Raw genomic sequence first — 20,118 nt, 5'->3', positions numbered from 1 at the left:
AGATTTGGTGCAGATTTAAGCAATAAATGAAATAATAGAAAGTTTGCATCCAATTATAGAAAGTTTATAACTAATAAATGAAATATTCTATTTATTACTATATCCAAAAAACAATTGAACCATGCCATATGTATTGCTTTTGCTTCAAAATCCTCATTCAAATTTTCTTCTTTTTTTTTAATTTTTTCCTTTTTTTAATTATTTATTTTAAATCCACATAATTTTGTAGACAATCAATCTATTCTTCTTATGTGTGTATTGGAGTTGCTGAACTTTTCTTGGTTCTAAAGCTTAAATATGAAGAATGTTATTCTAAAATTTGAATGTTGAGTTTTTAAAAATAATAATTGTCCATTTTAACCTTAGCTATTAGATAGTTTGTTTAACTACTTAAAATTACCTAAATGAATATAAACTAATCAATAAATAGTGAAAATAATAAAAATTATAAATTGTTAAATATTTTTAAGGAATTAAATATTAATTAATTCATATATTTAAAATAAATAATTACATAATTATTAATTAAGTAATAAATTCAAACCTCCCCTCCGTTAGTTATCCGTTAAAATCCAATTACATGTGTATGGCTACCCAACTTGAAGGGGGGCGGAATAGGGATTGAAATTTGGAGTCGTCACCTAAATTTTTGAAAATGGGAATTTAGGAAAACTCGGGATTTTTCAAGAAAAATATTTTTTTCTTGGTGACTCATTGTCAAATGGGGATGGGATTCTTTGGTGTGGGAAGGTGTTAGACACCCCACAAGTGCCTGGTTAAGCGGACCTTTTCACCAATTTCCAAGGAAATTTTCATAATTTTTGGGCTTATAAATAACACACACACTAAACTAAGCAATTGAAATCTAGAAAGAAAAGAGGAAGTTCTAAGCATTTAATCAATTAACTAAGCGATGCATTTGAACAATTAGAATAGTAATGATGGAGTGGGTTAATAAATTAACAAACTAATTATTTGCAAAAATAACTGAAATTTGTGACTAATGGATGAAACCTACTATATGCCATCAAGATATGAAATGTTAAATGCAAAATCTATAAACTAGCAAGAAACTGTACATAAATAATAATGCTGGGACTAAAGCAACTAAGAACAATTAATATCACTGAAAAATAATAATTGACAAATAACCCTATTTAAATCATAAGATGAGGAATGCTGAAAAAAGTATTGTCAAGTTCTAAGCTAATGCTAAAAAGGAGTAGCTAAATGGAAGAAAAAAAATAGCTGTATTATGATAACAGCTTGAGCAAAATCCTAAGTTTGCAAATGACATGTAATTAATTAAAATTAAAATGACCTAATTCTAATTCTAACACAAATAAATTAAATGTGAATATGAACTGAAAACTTAATGTGATATGATAGGTCAGGGCTATGCAAAATTGCAAAATATACAAAGGTAACAAAGTACGGATGAAACTACCTAAATATGCAATGCAAATGTAGGAAGCTAATTAGACAAATGGGATAATGATAATAAAATTTAAAATAAAAGGGGACCCACTTAGATGCTTGATTGAAAAAGAAAAAAAAGGCTGAATTGAATTCTCTAAGGAAAACATGAACAACATCTATTCTAATGCAATTTTCAAGAAAATGGTAGTAGACATTTCTTGGACAATTAATTTAGAAATGATTGACATGAAATTCTAACGATTCCAATATGGAAGGAATTTAGACTTAAAAGTGAAAACAATGCACTAAAATTAAATAACGATTCACAAAGTAAGAATCGCCTCTCCCATTTTATCATTACATAGCTTCCCTCAACAATTTCGACCTTGACAGATGCCCTTGTTATGTCCTTCATGAGAGATTCCTTGGATTCAACATGAATTCTCAATCACTGGAAATGTAAAACTTAATTCTAATTTTTTCTACATGATCTTTACTTCAAGAATGCTTCATCTTTCTTTGCTTAGAAGTATACTTGATTTCAAGAGGTTTTTTGCTCTCAAACATGTATGGAGGGACTCTAAGGATGTTAGACTGTGAGTGGGGAGGCTTTGGGACATAAAGGGGTACTTTCTAGGGTAATGGGGGTAGAGCTCTCTCCTTAAGCTAGATTGTGTCTTTGAATGTGAGAAATGGGGGTATTTATAGATTTTTGAGAAGGGAATGAAGGACTGAGATAGAGATCCAAGGAAGATCAATAGTAGAGGGTTAAAGGGATTTTGGAGGGAGATTGATTGAGGAAAGGGGCTATCTATACAGCTTTGAGAGAGATCCTCTCAATTAATTGAGACAATAAGTGGAAGACTTCACCAATTTACCTAAATTGGACATTCTAAGTTTAGGTGATTGGCTTGATTGATTGGAGGCTCTAGCTGATCAAATCTTGAGATTTAATGTGGTTCTAGAGGCTGGGAGGAACTTTTGATCGTGGGATGCCTTAGGCTCAAAGTTGTAGTGAAGGGGATTCCAAACGGAAGGCTCGGATAAAGTCTAGCGTTGGGCCTCAAAATAGAGGGGTTAACGGTGTCAGAATTGGACGATCTTGGTACCGTTGGATTTGGATTTTTGAGATCTACGTACATATGATTTTTCATTTCTAATTTGATGTGAAATGACATTCAGCATCAAAATGACTCCAATCGGATGATCAAAATTGGTTCTGACTTCGGGTTTTAGGATAAAGGGGTAAACGGTGTTGGATTTAGGTGATCTTGGTGTCGTTGAATTTTGATTTTTGGGCTTTACATACCTATGGTTTTGGATTTTTAATTTGGTGTGAAATGAGGTTCAGGATCAAAATGATCCCGATCGGATGATTAGAATCGGTTTCAGCTTCGGGTGTTGAGATGAAGGGGTAAATGGCATCAAATTTAGGTGATGTTGGTGTCATTGTATTTGGATTTTTTTGACCTACGTGTTTGTGGTTTTGGATTTTTGAATTGACATGAAATGAGGTTCAGGATCAAAATGACTCCAACCGGACGATTGAAATCAGTTCTAGATTTGGGTCTTATGATGAAGGGGTAAATAGTGTCAGATTTGGGTGATCTTGTGTCGTTGGATTTGGATTTTTGGCCTTTTGTACCTATAGCTTTGAATTTTTTATTTGACATGAAACGAGGTTCAGGATCAAAATGACTCCGATTGAACAATTGGAATCAATTCTGGCTTCAAATCTTAGGATGAGGGGATAAACGGTGTTGAATTTGGGTGATCTTGGTCTCGTTAGATTTGGATTTTTGGGTTCTATGTACCTATGGTTTTGGATTTTTGATTTGATGTGAAATGAGGTTCAGGATCAAAATGACTACAATCAGATGATCAAAATCAGTTTTGGCTTTTGGTCTTAAGATGAATGGGGTAAATGGTGTCAGATTTAGGTGATCTTGTATCGTTGGATTTGGATTTTTGAACTCTATGTACCTATGATTTTGGATTTTTGATTTGACGTGAAATGAGGTTCAGGATCAAAATAGCTCTGATCAAACGATCAAAATTGATTTTATGTTTGGGTCTTAGGATGAAGGGGTAAACAGTTATGGATTCGGGTGATCTTAGTGCCCCTTACAAATATTTTTCCCATTATCTTGGCAATACTAGTGATGCCATTGAAAAGTGGTGAAGTCTCTGGAAGAGCTCGGATGTACCCTGTAAGGAAGAGATGAGGTCAAAGAGCCCGGGGTGATATCTCGGCCTTGTAGCTTCGACGATCAAGTTAGTAAACCGAGTTATCCACAGGGTGGTTTGAGAATTCAGTGAGTCATAAAATCATAAATTAAATGCTAACCTGCCCTTTAAATAGAATTCGGGATACCTGTCAAAGGGTGTACGTGTCAAACAGACGTAGAACATTTATCATATCTTGAGACACCTGGAGCTTGCTTTGTCTTGGTGGAGCTCAAGTAAAACACCTGGGGTTCTATTAAGACCTGTGTTACTTGAGCTCAACCAGATAGTGCTTGGTCCAAACACCTGTGGTTATAGTGGAAGCTAGCACGACACATGTACTTCTTCTTCCCCTTCTAGTAATAGATTGTGAGCTTGAAAGTGATTTTTGTTTAGGTGGCAATAGTTTTGTTCAACTTATGTAGGCTACTTCAGCAACTAACCATGCTCAAGTTATAGTAATGAGTTTGTTAGAGGAGTATGACAACATATCAGCCAATAATTTTTCTTTTTTTTTTTCATGTTTTTTAATCACTTTATATGTGAATCAAATCTGAGGTCCAATTTGGTTCATAGGAATAGGGGTCTGGAATCGGAATTGGAATGGGTTATTCCGATTTCAGCTATTTGGTTGGGCAGAATTGGAATCCCATTTCCATTCCTACTAGAATGGCATTTTTCCATTTGAGGGAATGGCCATTCCCTACCCCTCCCTCCATTGGGAATGAAATCTCATCCCTGTTGATTCCAATTCCCATTCCCATTTTTGTCTGAACCAAATAAATCATGGGAATAGGCCATTCCAATTCCGATTCAAAAGGATTTCGATTCCAATTCTAACTGCAAACCAAACAGACCCTCAAATTATGTGTTTATCTCTTTATATGTTAATTGGATTGTGTTGGACTTGGATTTTTATTTCTTTATATGTTTTTTTTTATATAAATTTTTAATGAGGGACAAAATTGAAAATCATGGTTGATTCCAATTCCAACCTCTTGATGAACGAAACAGGCAAACAGCATAAATTGGAATTTGATTCTGATTCCTGTCAGAACCAATCAAATAGGGGGATGGGCAATTTCAATTCGGATTGTGAACCAAACGGACTCTTAATACTTGTAGTGGTCAATGAAATGACAAAATTGCCCTTAATGGTCAGGGTTACTCACCAAATTGTAAAATCCAATCAAATCAATCCGCCTAGATCTAATTTTGTTGATTCGATCCGTTCCGGCTTTGTTGATTGTAAAACTTGATTTATGGGTTCTGCGGGTTATGAATTTGTGAAGCGAGCTGAAACCAAACCGAATTGACTAGATATTAATTAACGTGTTGTGGTGGATAGACGTGAAAATAACGTCCGGAATTGACGGCTACTGTCTAGCTAATTGTGGTACTTATAAAACACGGTAAATTTAAATTATCAAATCCATTGTTGGTCCGTTGGATGGATGATTCAAATTCATGAGTTTGGGTCCGTCATACCTTTATGGTGTGTCAAATTACATTGAATCGAATTTTCTAAAGAGAAAGGACGATGAAAAGATATGTCGCTAAACATCGGTGTCAAAAAGCTGAATTGTTCTTATAGAATTTAGTGCTTTGAAATTTGAATAATGCTTAATGCTTTTGTTTAATAAAAAGTCTGATTTTTTTATATTTTATTTTTTCATAAATTTTGATGGGACGGCGGACCGCGGTGCTGATGAACAAATCGCAAGAGAAAAAGGATGAACAGTATTTTTAGTTTTTATTAATATTATTTTTAACTTTTTTTTTTTAAATATTACTATTATTTATATTAAATCCCAAAATTAATATTTAACACTATCGCTCTGAAGAATTGAGATGATAAGTTCCCCCCTTACATCATTTTCAAGCTTACGAATGCATAAAGATATTTTGAGAATAATAAAATCACAATTTATTTTTTCTCTGGTGTCATTAGGCTATAATTATATATATATTTTTTTTTAAATCAAAGAAAATACATTATTTCCTACGAGACCCAAATTATTTTTTAAGAAGAATGATGATTCAGCTCAGAGTTAAATTTATAGGTTCAAAGTAAATTCAGAATTGATGTCAATTCACGGACAGATATAAAATGTGAATTTTTGATATTTTGAATATTTATAAATTTATAATAGATACCTGTACTTTTCAGGCGAGTGTTATAATCAAACACTGGCCGACTGGATCTTTAGTAAATCAATGAATATTTTATAAATATTCAGACAACTGTTAGAAAGGATTAGTTTAGACAGCTCTCATATATGTATGATGTGACAATACATATTTTTTATAAATTTTTATTGACCAATTCAAAACATATCAGTCCAAATCGTCGCCTAATGCAACCAAGGGTTTCCGCATCAGCCATAAATAATAGGGGTTTTTACCATTCAGTCCACCCCTAGGTGGAGCAACAAAGTAAACTAGGGGTGGACTGAAAACATTATCCCAAATTAAATTTTGTGAACGACTCCAAAACATTATCCCTCTCAGTTATATTTTCTGAATTCATATGGCTCACACTTTCCTTCTTCAAAACAGAAAAATGATTCACACTTCACAATCATGAACAAACAAGTGTGAAGAATTGCAAACTAGGTTCCCTGCCCACATTCTACCAGCCTTGAATTGCATGCATCCATACATTGCCATCTTGTATTGTGGGATGTGCAACTACAAATCTGGGATCGAAGGATTGGTACATTCATTGGTTTAGGGCTGTGTCATCACCAGGTTTGATGTGTAAGGCTTAAATTTTACGAGTTTCAGTATTATTAGTTTCAAATAAACTGTATCGCCATGGATAGGGGCGGACAAGAATTAAGCTTTTCATGAGCTATTCAAAATTTCAAATATTGTTCACACACAAGTCTAATCAAGCTTATATATAAGATAAATTTTTATATGCATAATTTTTTATTTTTACTGAACATTTGGCTCATAATTGAGCTTGGAATTTACAAGTTTTTGAGTCGAACTAATTTCAAATTCGAACCTCAATTCTATGATGAGCCAAACTCGAATAGCCAAATATTAAGCTTGGTTCTATTCGAATCCACTCCTTATCAACCGAGGGTGGGAATATGAGGAGATATTGGCTTTTATGAGTTAACAAGAAAAGTTAACGCCCCTCCCATTAGCTCCGCACACATTAAGGGTGGACTCGTGTGGGATAACAAGTGATGGCTTTTTATTGTTTGAGGTGCCTGTGGGGCGTTGATGCGAACTCTTAGAAACATCCCCCAGGTGATAGATATTCGGTTTCTTTCTTGGTGAATTTACCACTCAGGCCCGGGCAGAAAAAATAAACCCCAAAACCACTATACTCAAATACCCAAAATGCCCACATGCACATCAACCAAATACCCAAAATAAACCCAATTTGACACAGAGCAATAGCCCACTACAGCCAATCCCTCATATACCATTACATGGCTGATATCTACTTCCACAGGCTCTCTAATGAGAGCAACCCTTCAGAGCTTTTTTCTATTCTATGTACTTGTCAACACATGAACTTACCTTAGAGACCAAGTGTAAGACATCATATGCATAGACTTCACTTAAAATGAAAGAGTAAAATGCCCAAATTGAAAAAACAAATTTAATATCAAAAGCCAGAATATAAACAGGAAAATCAATTATTTTAGGCAAAAAAAAACTTAAAATCTAATCAGTGATGATATTTTTTTGTTAGGTATGTTAAAAAACAAATTTATTGTTCATGGTCCAATCAGTGAAGTGGGTTTTTCAATTACATATCCAACCTAATTTATTGTCCTAAAAGAAATAGAAAGCCTAACCCAAATGATCAAAACCTAGTAATCCCAAACAATAGTTAAATATATGTACAGGGTCAGATAAATATGAATACAGTTGGGCAAATGTTAAAAATATCACAATGTATCAGTGAACCCCTCTCAATGTAACTGTCAGTACATACTGAACCGAACAAGCAGAAAGAAAAAAATAAATAAAATACATTTCCCTTTGGAAACTCCAATTTTTCATATCATGAGTGTCTATACAATGAATCATGCATTTGGCTTTCTAAAACATAAAAAGAATATAAAAGAAAATAAAAGAAAAAATCCGAATAAATCTATCACTCTTTTAACTGAATCATGCATTTGGCTAGAATGACTCCCATAGGTACCCACAGTAGCACTGCCGACACGTTTAATGGTGTAGGCCTTGCCACCACCGATTAATGGCTTCAGATAATCCTTTCTCAGCAAGGATGGGGCTTCTCCTCCACCGGAACAAAGTATACTTCTTGCAAGTGACAATGGCTCAAATGTAGGGGAGAGAGCGAGAGAAAGAGAGAGAGCACATGGCATCAGGCATGGTGAAATAACAAAATCAGATGATCAAAAGAAATATCGCCGTCCACAGGTAAGACTGAGGATGGACCGATGGAGGCGCGGAGGCGCTGAACCCTAGCCTTCAAAAGCTTCCACACTTGTTGCTTCAAAGTTCAAACAAAAATGAACATTGAATGGACCATTCGAACTAGTGGCTTTGTCCACTTTCGGTCCATTCTATGAATGGACTATTCATGTTCGGACCGTCTGCGTCCATATCATTTTTAGGACCGTCCAATCCGTCCATATCACTTCCAATTCGGATGATGTTAAACCTGAAACCGGTGACACCCCTAATTGCAGTCATGGTTGTACGAGCAAAGTACAATATTTAAGCCATGGGACCCCACTATTAGGCCACAGGTATTGAAATGGGGCAACATGGGGGGATTTATACTATTTATATTTGATACACACAACCCCACAGATATTGATCTCATCCACCTCCATTCAGTGTTCATTAGCCAGGTATTTATAGTATTTGTATTTGTAGGTGGTTGATACCCTCACCCCAAGTGATTCTAAATTGGGGTTACTCGGTGTTGCCTCATCATTATACGCTTGAGACAGGGGGGAGAAGCAAACTCCGAATCCATACAAGGATGTAAGGATCATTCATTTCGATTATCCAATTGATTATCTTTATACGGGGGAGGGCTTAACAATTTTATTTAAGTTAATGCTTATTAAATCCATTATTATGTAGGCCCCTCTATCTATTGCCCTTGTACTGGCAAAAGTTGGACCCAAAGCAGGGCACCGTGTCAGTGCTATTTCACTTCGGAGTAGAACAATGGTCTGCAAGAGTTGTGAGGAATTTTTTAATTATGTTTATTTGTTTACATGTCTGGTAGTACGATTCTCATGATGGTGTAGGATGTGTGTCCACGCTGTGTCGAATCCATTGAGTTTGAGCAACCAAGTAGGAAGGCATCCCAGGCAAATTCGTATGCCACTGAGGTTGGTCAACTAAGGAACAAGGTTGATCGACGGCATCAATCCTGATGTCTACCTGGGCGCATAGATCCCATTGTCCTTGTGAACGAGCCATAGGTGGAAGAGGCATCAAGACGGGAGGAGGATTCATTGACCTCGCCGGCTCTTGGGGCTAGCATTCCTAGTTCGTGTGACATAGTTTTGCCCTCGGCGTGAGTGACGAATGTGTATTGATGGTATGCGATCTGGCTATTCCTAGCCGGAGGGTGATCCAAACTCCAAATGTGTGGCGAGGTAGATCGATATGCAAAATAGTGTATTAGAAAACTTGGGGTAATTAACCCGGCGAGGTCGCTCCGATTAAGTCAATACATATGCTGTGAATGCGAGCTGAATGATTGAGAGCTTGAGTGCTCGCATACCTTTGCCTTGAGATTTCAAGGCTTTGTATACTGGAGTAGTCATGGGCCTTACAGAAGAGCTCCGGGATCTCCGGGATGTGGAGATAAGGTTGGTTCCATTTTTGAAGGAGAGCAGTATGTTGATAAGGTTTATCGTCTACCTCTGATTCGGGCGGAACCAGGATGAGTTCTTATCGTGATCTCGGGAAATTCGGGATCTGTTGGCTCATCATGACCTCAAGAGATTCAGGATCAGTTGGGAAGGCCTTTGGAGTCGGTTATACAGTGCTTCGGCTCATTAGCTCCGATCTGGAACTTTGATTCTTTATCCCGAACTGGATTGGGTGTTGAGGTGCCTCTACACTGAGGCAGATTTTGGGCCGAGGTTGCGGAATACCCGAATTGCGAATGTTGCGAACTGGGCTTGCCTGGCTGAGTTGCCATCCTTTGATCAGATCGCGCCTATTTGTCCCCTTCTTGCTAGGTCGTGCCAAATCACCCTTCATCAATTGCACCCCACTCCTCATGACAGGGGTCCTAACCCGGTGCGGGGAGTTCATGAAGAGTCCAGGTGGATTTGGCGTGAGGTCTAGTCAATTTGGAGGGCGAACCGTTGGTCGAGCCTGTTCAACCATTTGGCTCAACCACGAAGTGACCCAGGTCGCGTTTCGGGCACGCACGGACGTCACGCTATTTATAGATTTCGCGGACGCCAAAGAGTGCGCTCAACCGATTTTGTCCCCGGGTAGCGTGCAACCGGTTTTCATGGGAGCCATCGTATCGTACAGGTATCAGCCATTGATCGCCGGATGCAGAGGACTATAAACAGGGGGCCGAAGGGCCCATTACCTTTGCCATAAATCTTGTGATTGAGCTCTCTTGAGGTCGCGTCGGAGTCTTTCTATGTCCAAGGTCGTTGTCGTCCTTTTGGTGAGTTTGTCTTCTTTCATTTGTTGTTCCCCTTTCATTTTCCTGTCCAATATGTCTAGTGCTAGCATAGATAGGTTACTTAGCGATTCTAGTGAGCCCGAGGGTGCCGAGGTGCGGTCCTCGGCTCTCGCCGGTGAGGTCAGCTCTTTGCTAGAGAGCTCCTCTTTACACCTCTTAGGAGAAACACCTTTACCCGACGTCGGGCCATCTCGGCCTTAGGAACCTGAAGCTCGGGTAGAGGGACCGACCTCCAGAGAGGGGGTCCCATCTTATTCTCGGGGTCGGGATCTGGATGACTTCGGCCATTCCATGATGACCCCAGATAGATTATTGTCCTTGGTAGCCCGTTGCCATCTTCCCAACACCCTTATCTTTAGTATTCCTTTGGGTCAATACCCTTGGGTTCATGGTCACCATGAGCTCGCGGTTTTTAAGGAGTAGCTACACCCGAACTCCATCTGAACCATTGTTGGCACGATCTCTTTGTTCCACGAGTATAACCAACCTCATTCCCGGGTTCAAAGTCTTGTTCGATAGCCCGAACAAAGTATCGGCATGGAAGAGGAGGTACTTTTTTGTTCGGAACCCTAAGGGATGGCCATTCCCGACTCACTGGCAAGTGGCCATTAAGGACCCCGGGGTGAGGCTAGATGTTGAGACTAGGGCGGTCGTTAATTCCTAGAGGGACCTTGGCCTTGAAATGAAAGATTTCTTAGCTAAGGAGAATCTTGTACGAGCTGGGCTGAGTCCTCCTGGTAGGCCTCCACCTCGACACACACATTGCTTTTTCTTTCTTATTTTGCACTTACTTCAGTTTGTGACTAACTTCTTCCTTTTTCTCTTGCAGAAGCTATGACAGACATTGACGCAGAAAACCTTCTTCGGAGTGTTCAGAGGGGGAAGAAGATGAAGACCTCGAAGAGGTCTTGTTGGGAGGAGGTCGGTCCATCGGCTCCTGCCCAACCCGAGGTCACTGCTCCGGAGCTGATCTCAGCCGAGCTCCCGGAGGAGGAGGTCCATCCCCAACCTCCAGTCGTTGACATGGACGAGGGAGCCCCACCTCGTAAGCTCAAGGGTACTTCGGTGCCCGAGCCTCAACTCCCAAAGGAGAGCATAATGACCCCACGGCTCGGGCTCCTCAAGAGCAAGGATGTTGTGTTTCCTACGGAGGTCGCAGAATGGGCTGACATGCCAACAAGTCAGCTCGGGGGAAGAGTGGCTAGTTACTGCATGGTGGTGTGTAGCTCGCCCTTTTTCTTATTTTCTTACTCTTCTGTTAATAGTACTAACCTCTGCTTTCTATTTGCCAGGTGAACTCCACTATTCATTCACTCGTCTACCAGTTCGAAATCCATTTGAAGCGAGCCTGGGAGGCCGAAGAGAATGCTCGGAAGCTTTACCGCGAGCTGGATTTAGCTCAAGGTGAGGTTCTTTGGGCCAAGAAGGGAGCTCGGAGCCACCGAGATCTTTAACACCGAGACGATGATCAAGGGGGAGAAGGAGGCTCTCTTGTGGGAGAACGAGAACCTCGAGGTGATGATCAAGGAGCGCACCGAGAATGGATCACACCATCGAGGATTTCAAGGAGTTCCTGGAGTTTCATGAACTCTAGGTCGAGAATGTGTCTAGCTCGTACCAGTCAGGCTTCAAGCTTTGCAAGTGGCTGATGCGGCAGAAGTTTCCCGAGCTCGACTTCGGATCTGTTTCCATGTCGGCCATCACCCCTAAGATAGCAAAGGAGGCTGACGAGGAACTCGACTCCTATGAAGGAGAAAGCAATGATGAAGTTCTTGAGGCGGGGCCATCAGGAGAGGCAAGCTGAGAGGACGTGGAGGAGGACCACATGGAAACCGACCTACCCGGCAGATCTGATGTATAGTTATGCCTCTTTTCTTGGACCTCCTTACATACAATGTACATCCTGGGCCTCCGAGCTCGGCTGTAGTAGTTTTTTTTTTGTACTCAAAGTTCTACATCAATGAAAATATAAGTGTTTCGGCAATCTTTGTGTGCAAAATTTTTTCTAAGTGAAGATTACTCTCGAGCTAGCAAATTAAACCAAATAGGAGTGAACTTTTCCTAATTATAGGTTGCTGTCGAGCTGGTGAGCTCGACACTATTAGGAATGATATAATTGCCATTGCATGCCAGGACGATCAGACACTATAGGGTACATACCCGACCAGTCTATGCCTGGGTCACTTGTTTGCCTAAGTGTCAGTTATCCCTAAGTGTCAAGCTAATGAGCTTGGCTCCACGTGGGATTAACCTTACGCTATTGTACACCGAGGTGAATTAGACACAGTAAGTTTTGCACCCGAGCTATCTATGCCTCATAGGCGACTAAGACTCGTCTGCCTATGTCGAAGAGGCAAGTAGGGATTGTCTGCCTATGCCGAAGAGGCGACTAGGACTTGCTGTAGTGCCGAGGTCTTCTGTCAGCTCGACGCCATAGCCCTTAGGCTTCTGGGAGTGACTCGCAGTCCTCTGTCCAGTCCGTCATCTTTTTCGACCAGTTCGATGGTCACTTAAACTTGAGAAAAATTTTCCTTTGAGTTGCAAGATCATGAGTAGTACCTTCTTAGGTTATCGATATTCCATGCTCGTGGTACCTTCTTCCCTTCTAGAGTTTCGAGCTCATGCGTGCCTTCCTCAAATACCCATTTTACTCGGTATGGACCTTCCCAATTCGGTTCGAGCTTGCCAACGCCGGACTCAGGCACCATAACCTTCCGAAGAACCAGGTCACCGACGTGGAAGTGTCATTTTCGGACCCGAGCATTATAGTACCGAGCTACTCTTTGTTGGTAAGCTATAAGCCAGGTCTCGTACCTCCTCTATCAGGTCTAGGTTGGTACGGATCTTGTCATTGTTCGCCTCCTTATCGTAAGCCTCCAATCGTAGTGTGGGTACCTCGATTTCCGCTGGGATCACCGCTTCTGTGCCATACATAAGGTTGAAAGGGGTTTCACTTATGAAAGTCTTAATAGTAGTTCGGTAGGCCCAAAGAACACTGGGTAGTTCATCCACCCACAACCCCTTGGCTTGAGCTAAGCGAGCTTTCAATCCGCGAAGTATCGCTCTGTTAGTTACTTCTTCCTGCCCGTTCACCTAGGGGTGTGCCACCAAAGTAAAATTTTGTTGAATCCCCATTTTAGCACACCAGTTTTGAAACTTAATATCTTCGAAATGTTTCCCATTGTCAAATATCAACACCTGAGGTAGTTCGAAGCGACATACTATGCTTTTCCAAAAGAAATTCTGTATGTTGCGGGTTGTGATCGTTACCAAGGGTTCGACTTCCACCCACTTCGTAAAGTAATCTACTGCTACAACCAAGAACCTCCTTTGCGCTGTTGCTGGGGGAAAAGGGCCAAGGATGTCGATTCCCCACTATGCGAAGGGCCACGAGCTAGTGAGATATTTCAAATCAATAGCAGGTCGATGGTGAATGTTGGCATGCCTCTGACACTTGTCACATTTTTTGACGAGCTCGAGTTCATCCGCTTTCATCGTGGGTGAATAATAGCCTTGCCTTAACACTTTTTGTGCAAGTGCCCTGCCCCCCAAGTGTCTATTGCACAAGCCTTCATGGGTGTCGCAAAGTACATGTTCAGCTTCTCAGAGTTGCAAGCAGCGTAGGTAAGGGAGCGTGAAAGACCTTCTGTACAGCTGTCCATCTATGAGGATGTACTTAGCTGACTGGCGCTCTACCCTTCGGGCTGCGTTACGTTCTACAGGTAGGGTCCCGTGGAGTAGATAACTCACGAGCGGGTCAATCCAGCTCGGTTCCACTTGTGATACGGGAGCGACCTCTTCTACCCCCCCGGAGAATGCTAGGTCGAGGTAGGTCCTCTATGTACACAGTTCGCATAGTGTTGCTGCTCGTGCTAGATAGTCGTGACAAGGAGTCGGCCTCAGCGTTCTCGGACCTCAAAATTTGTCTGATGAAGTAGGAGACGAAGCTGCATAGGATTTCTCTGACTTCGGCCAAGTAAGCTTCCATAGTGGGATCACGGGCTTCATACTCACCAGTGACTTGGTTAACCTCTAGTTGTGAGTCGCTGCATACAATGAGGTGCTTTGCTTTCATTTCCCTTGCTAAGGTTAACCCAACGATCAATGCTTCGTATTCTGCCTCATTTGATGAATCAAATCCGAACCGGAGAGCATATTCCAGCTTCACCTCACTTGGGTCGTATAGTATCAGTCATGCACTGCTTCCCTATTGGTTGGATGAGCCGTCGTGTGATTGAGCTTGGTCCCAGTTTGGTTCCACTCTGACCAGGACTAGTGCCACACTGGTTGAAGCTCCCATCGTGTGATCGAGCTTGGTCAGATAGGGGGTCGTTGTGCTGAACGTGCATTCTACTACAAAATCGGCCAAGACTTGAGCTTTGATTGTTGACCGAGGCTCATACCGAATATCGTATTCGCTCAGTTCGATGGACCACTTCGTCAATCTCCCAGACACCTTGGGTTTGAGTAGAATCTGCCTCAAGGGTTTGTTGGTGAGAACGACGATAGTGTGGGCCTAGAAGTACGGGTGAAGCTTTTGGGTTGCTATGATTAGTGCGTATGCTAATTTCTCGATCTTCGGATACCTGGTTTCTACATCCTGTAAAATTTTGCTAACATAGTAGATGGGTCATTAGACCCGATCTACTTCTTTGATCAGTACCGAACTAACCACCTCGTCGCTCGCAGAGAGGTATAAATTTAACACATCCCCTTCTTCGGGTCGAGTTAAAACTAGGGCAGTACCTAAGTATCTTTTTAGCTCGTCAAAGGCGAGATAGCATTCTTCAGTTCATTCGAAATCCTTACTCTTTTTTATCGCCTTAAAAAAGGGTAAGCACCGATCTTCCGACTTGGACATGAAGCGGCTCAGGGCGGCTATCCGACTAGTCAGCCTCTGAACCTCTTTTATTTTCTTGGGTGATCTTATATCTAGAATGACTTTTATTTTATCCGGGTTGGCCTCGACGCCACATCGGTTGACTAGATAGCCTAGAAATTTACCCGAAGTGACTCCAAATACACACTTATTAGGATTTAGCTTCATGTTATATCTTCATAAAATTTGAAAAACATTTTTTAAATCATTCAACAAAAAATCCAAAAACTGTCTTCACAACCATGTCATCAACATAACATTCTATTTTATTGCCGATTAACGGCTAAAAAATCTTATTTACAAGGCGCTGGAAGGTAGCCCCAACATTTTTTAATCCGAAGGACATGACCTCGTAACAGTATAACCCGAGCTTAGTTATGAAGGCAGTCTTCTCTTCGTCAACAGGATTCATCTTAATCTGGTTGTAACCGAAATAGGCATCCAGGAAGCTCAGCAACTCATGCCCTGAGGTCGCGTCCACTAGCCGGTTGATCTTGGGTAGCGGGAAGCAATCTTTCAGGCAGGCTCTGTTCAGGTCAGTGTCATTGACGCACATGCGCCACTTGCCATTGGCTTTTTTCACTAGAATCAGGTTTGTGACCCAGCTCGGGTAATGGACTTTCCTGATGAAGTCTGCCGCGAGGAGCTACCCAACCTCTTCATCGACTACCTTCCAATGTTCCGAGGTGAGGTTGCGCTTCTTCTGCCTTACTGGCCTGACTAAAGGGTCGGTATTCAGTTTGCGAGTTATAATTTTTTAATCAATTCAGGGCATTTTTGCTGCGGACCAAGCAAAAACATCTAAGTTTTCAAGTAAGAAACTTACTAGATGGGAGCGAAGTGGTTCGTTGATTGAGGCACCGATCTGGAGAGTCTTGACCGGTTCATCAACAGAGACCGGTATGTGGACCGTCTCCTCTGTTAGGGCAGCTCGCTTGTTGATATACTCCGCTGGTCGCTTGAGCTCGACATCCTCTGCTAGCTTTGGTTTTCCTTTAAGAGAAACCATGTAGCACTTGCGCGATTTGAGCTAGTCACCTCGCACGACTCCCACTCCGTAATCAGTTGGGAACTTCATCGCCAAATAGTAAGTGGATACTACTACGCGTAGGACATGCGTGATGGGCCAACCTACTATGGCGTTGTAGGGGGAGGGAGTCGCGACTACCAGGAAGGTGTGCTCAAATTTCACGATGTTTGGCCACGTGATGGCTTCCATAGGTACTGTGATTTGATCAAGAGGTTTGACCTCCTCGCTGCTGAACCCTACCAAAGGAGTATCTGCCGGTCTCAGGTTGCTCTGTTGTAACTGTAACTTATCGAAAGTCTCCTTGAAGAGTATATCTGCCGAGATGCCTGAGTCTACCAAGATGCGCTTTACCTTGAAGTCGTTAATTCATAGCTTCACCACTAGGGCATCGTCATGAGGGTATTGGATCCTGCATGCATCGTCCTTCATGAAGTATATCGGTTCTTCAAGCCAAGGTCGCTTTGGCGGGTTTTCCTCTTCGTTCTCTAGCTCATGGACCAAGGTCCTCTCGGCTGCTGATGTACACCTGGCGATGATGGACCCGCCGGTAATCATGTTAATTACCCCGCGGATCGGTCTTTCCTCTGGCAACTATCGCGGTGGTTGCTCGTTCTGCCTGTTGGCCTCGGGGGCATTCCTCCTCTGGTCCCCTATCGATCTGCATGTTGATCTGTTTGTCCCCTCTCTTCTCGCAAGATGAAGTTCTTCAGGTATCCGCGTCGGATAAGTTCCTCGATCTCGTCGTGGAGATTCCTGCAATTCTCTGTGTTGTGTCCATGATCTCAGTGAAAATGGTAGTAAACGTTTAGGTTTCTTGTTGTTGGGTCTCCCCTTAGCCTGGGAGGCCATTTGTTGAAGGAGGAGTCCTTAATGGCCATTAGGATCTCTCATCTCCTAGCGTTCAAAGGCGTGTAGCTCGTTCTCTCCACAGGTGGGGTCCTAGAGCGTCGATCTGATTTGCGAGTTCGCGAGGGGGACCGGCTTCTGGAGTTGTTTCTTCCCCTACTCGAGGACTTGCTTTTCTTCCTCTTCTGTCAACCATTGCTCATTCCTTCATTCTCTCTCTTCCTCTTTTTCGGCTGGGTTGTCGATCTTTTGATTGATCTCCTCCTTGGTACCGATGAACTAATCTGCTAACTTAAGTAATTCGGTGATGTCCTTTGGTTTGTTAGCTACCACATGCCACTTAAACTCCTTATGGGTGATTCCTTTCATTGCTGCAGTGAGTCGTACCGCCGGGTCAAGGTCCGGTATCTGCAAGCAAGTTTCATTGAAGCGCTTGATATAGCTTTTGATTGATTCTCCTTCCCTCTGAACCACGTTTAGAAGGCTTTCCTGCAACTTTGGACACTTCTTTCTAGTAATGAAGTGCGCAGTAAACAGATCGGCGAACTGGGACTGTATTTTGATGGAGCCCGGCACGAGATTTCGGTACCAAGTTTGAACTACTCCCTAAACGTAGTAGAGAAGGCCACGCACATGCGACACTCATCAGCCCTAGCTAGGTGCATCTGAGACTGGAAAGAGTCCACATGGTCATTGGGGTCGAACGACCCGCCATACTTGTCTAATGGGGGCATCTTAAAATCTTTTGGCATTGGAGTTGCCAAGAGCTTGGGAGACAAAGGGGATGACCGGTAAAGTAGTGGGGGCGCGGTCTTTGTAGCCACCAAGCTCAATTCTTCCTTCCCTTTGGTTTGATCTTCTCATTGGCCTGGCTTCGCTGGTGGGCTGTTCTTGACCGAAGGGCGGCGTGTTTTGCGATTTCGCCGCTACTGCTTCTTCACTGGCTCGGCGTTGGTCCTGTTGACTTCAGTCTGGTCTAGCATTTCAACCTTGTCGCGAGGTAGGTTCTGGTTCCTTGTGGGATTCTGTAGGTTGTGGGGCTCAAACTAGCTATCACGAGGGACGGAGATGCCTTGTCTCGAGTTCGCACCTCGAACCCCAAATTGGTTATCTACTCGCGAGCCGTCATTTTCTTGCTATGAGTACCGAGGTGGATTGGGCTAACTATCCCCAGACCTATTTTTGAGATTTCCTTGTGAGATTGGAGGAGTGTGTTGACTGTCTCTCCTCCCACGGGGCGAAACCTAACTCTTGAGAGGAATCGGTACTTGTGAGGTTTCTTCGCCCTAATGGGGAGAACGGATGATGTTCTGGTTAGTTCCAAGCCGATTTGGGTTCTGACCTTAATGGGGCCCTAGGTGCCAAGGTAGAACCAGCTATTGGTTTGGTTGTAGTGGAGGGAACTGGTGTTGATAATGCTGGTAGAAATAATATTGCTGGTACTGCTGGAACTATTGGACCTGCTACATCTGAATCTGAATAGCCCGAACGCACTGAACGAGGTCATGAAACTGGGAATGCTAGATTCTGGAGGGAACCACAGATGGGTTAGAGAAAGTTGTGCCTACCATTGGGGTAAGTGGGACACTCACTTGCGTGGTGCTTGGTGGTGCGGACAATGATGGGACTCTAGACGCTGTGAGCGGAATAGTGAACTGGCCGATGCACACCGTAGGAGATTGGGAGATGGTTGATTGTTGGGCTTGCCCCCTGGTGACATTCATCTCAACACTTTTTTCGGTGTGGCTGGAGGATGCCATTGAGGTTGAGATTAAACTTGAAACTGCAAAGAGATAGGGATGACCTTTTGATCGTTCCCATAGACGGCGCCAATTGATGGTGCGCGATCTGACTACTCCTAGCTGGAGGGCGATCCGAACTCCAAATGGGGAGTGAGTTAGATCGATTTGCAAAATAGTGTATCGGAGAACCCAATGTAGCTAACCCAACGAGGTCGCTCTGATGCTTAAGCCAGTACTTATGCTGTGAATGCGAGGTCAATGCTTGAGAGCTTGAGTGCTAGTGAGTAGAATAATCACACGTACCTTTGCCTTGAGATTTCAAGTCTTTATATACTGGAGTAGTCGTGGGCCTTACGGAAGAGCTCTAGGATCTCCGGGCTATGGAGATAAGGTTGGTTCTATTTTTGAAGGAGAGTAGTACGTTGATAAGGTTTATCGTCTACCTCTGATTTAGGCGGAACCGGGATGAGTTCTTATCGTGATCTCGGGAAATTCAGGATCTGTTGGCTCATCGTGACCTCAAGAGATTCGGGATCTATTGGGGAGGTCTTTGGATTCAGTTATGCGAAGCTTCGGCTCATTAGCTCCTTTCTGGAACTTCGATTCTTTAGTCCCGAACTGGATTGGGTGTCGAGGTGCCTCTACACCGAGGTGGATTTTGGGCCGAGGTGGCAAAATACTCGAAGTGCGAATGTTGCAAACTAGATTTGCCTAGCTGAGTTGTTATCCTTCGATCAGATCACGCCTACGTGTCCCCTTCTTGTTAAGTCGTGCCAAATCACCCTTCATTAAATATAGACAAGGGGCATACAGAGGAAAAGCATGAGCGTTTTGTTAACAATATTGTTGTTTCCCCGTTCGACCTCTCGATGATACTGGGACAATGACCAAGGAATTTGCCATCGCGGCTCACACTAACCGGTGATACTGGGACAATGGCTAAGGAATTTGCCATCGCGACTCACACTAATCAAGTGGTATGGCTAAGAAATTTGCCATCGCGACTCACACTAATCAAGTGGTATGGACGATGATGAAATGGAATGTATGTTGGATTCAATTAATTAATAGTTTATTGCTTATTGATACCTTTTATTTAATGCGAAAGGTAGTAGAAAGTAGTCCGTCGTGAATTTGGGCAGCATTTGCTCAAAAAGACCGATTAGCGGCAGAAGATTTGGAGTTGGTGCATAAGGAGATTTGAAGGTAATAATGCACTACGATTCACTTAACACCAATAGTCGTGGACCAATTCCATGTATGCACTGAATCTTCTTTGTATGTTTGGTAGGGTGCATATGTCTGGAAG

The sequence above is a fragment of the Nelumbo lutea genome, chromosome 3 (genome assembly GCF_056320005.1).
Source record: "Nelumbo lutea isolate HS-2025 chromosome 3, American lotus-T2T, whole genome shotgun sequence".
NCBI lineage: Eukaryota > Viridiplantae > Streptophyta > Magnoliopsida > Proteales > Nelumbonaceae > Nelumbo > Nelumbo lutea.
The sequence above is the reverse complement of the archived record's forward strand: the minus strand, read 5'-3'. Positions refer to the sequence as shown.